The following is a 1,893-nucleotide window of genomic DNA, read 5'->3' as shown; positions in this document are numbered from 1 at the left end:
GGCTTGGAATATGTTTTTCAAACCGGGCCCATCAGTTTTAGGGGTTTATGTTTGTGTGGTATCATTCATTACAGGTTCTTTACCTCAACTTAAAAAGAGGTAATACCCTTAAAAATGTTTATACATGTGTATATCTATACACACATATGCATACATATATATAAAATTTCTAGAGCCACTTTAAACAAAAGGACCCACAACGAAATGTTTGAAAATAAACAGATTAAGTGATTTCCTAATCGTTTTCCAACTCTAACATTCTAAACTTTTGAGAATATAGCAAAGTATCACTTCTAGGGTGGTGGAAACTCCTACAAGATCCCTAGCAGTGGGTGTGTCAGGTTGGCAACCTTGAACTGTCCCCAGTGTGCCCACACTTCAGGAGGCATCTGTATCTGACTTTTTCAGGTTCTCTACCTAGCTAGTTCCACCTCAAATTTGCTCAGTTGCTTTATGATTAAGGCGGGGAGAATCCTGTCATAGGTACTGAAGGAACACAGTAAAGAAGCAAAATTTCACAAACATTTAACTAAAGGCTCCTATATGCAAAACGCCATGCTAGAGGAGTGAATTTCTAACAGTAAATGTTAACAGGAGACCAAATGTGGTAGTTTGGATAGCTGTATTCTGAAGTAAGACTGTCTAGGTTCAACTCCCAGCATCATCACTTAGTAAATTATGTGACCTTTTTCAGATTGCTTGACCTCTCACAATCTTGTCAAGTAAAATGGGCAATACCTACCTCGTACAATTAAGTAACATGCAAAGTACTTGAAATAGATCAAGTATTTAATAAACACTTTTTTATCCTTTTTTCCTTCCTTCACTCTTGGGAACATGTGGGAGGCTTTTTATTGGAGAAATCTGGGAAGCCCCTCAGTGAAGATGGAATTTGAGCTGGGACCTTTAAAGAGCAATAGGACTTAAGTGGAGTAGATAGAAAAGGACACTCCTGGAGGAGGGAATAGTGTGAGCAAAGGTACAAAGGAAGAAAAGTACAAAAGGTACAAAGGGATGGAAGACTGGAAATGGAGTGGCCTGGAGAGAAAGGGTTCATTGTAGAGGAGAGCAGGGGCTCAAAGAACCTTATTTCCTTTTGAAGGGCCCATATGAGAGCTGAGACTCAGCAGCAGGGGCAGGGATGCCAGCACCAACCTACAGCCTCAACATCAGGGGTGCCCAGGTTCTGCCTTTCTACCACTGAAAATGGGATTTCATGATGCTGTGTCAAGGGAATGTTGCGTAGAATGAGCAAACCTTCTTTGTAACGGAAGGCAATTCACTCTCACTCACCTCAGCAACACTGGCATAACCTAAGCTGTATCACAATAGGATGGTGCAATACTTGGCTCCTTTGCACTGACGTGGGTGGTAGTCCCTCTGCTGCTAATGGTCTGGGTTGCCTCCAGGTCTTTTTCCTCTTCTGTACAAGGCAATTGAGTTACTTGATTTCTTTCTTAAAGATTTTTTAACATATGATAAAGTCCCTACACTGAAAAAGCAGAAAGCCATGCCCATCAGTCTAGACTGGCACGGGGTTTTATTAAGTACGCACTAATCATTTTCAATAAAGCTGGCTGTGTATTTTTATTTCCTGAGGCCATCTGACAATGTCCCCTCAAACCTCAGACTGTACTGCTATACATTCCAAGACTATGGTTTGCCTATTTCCCATTGCTGGGGTCTGTCCTTGATTAGGAGGCAGTATTGCAGTATCTGAGTCTACAGCATCCCAAAAGGGAACTCTGACAAGATGAGATATAACAGTATACAACCCTACCAGGGTTCTGAACAACTCCTATCAAGAGTTGAAATAAAGTAGCTAACCATGTTTAGTAAGTCAACAGTGTGACAGTATCATGAAGGAGCAAAAATCATGACGTGTGAAAATGG

Source organism: Manis javanica, chromosome 1 (genome assembly GCF_040802235.1).
Source record: "Manis javanica isolate MJ-LG chromosome 1, MJ_LKY, whole genome shotgun sequence".
In the NCBI taxonomy this organism is placed as follows: Eukaryota; Metazoa; Chordata; class Mammalia; order Pholidota; family Manidae; genus Manis; species Manis javanica.
Note: the sequence above shows the minus strand (reverse complement) of the source record.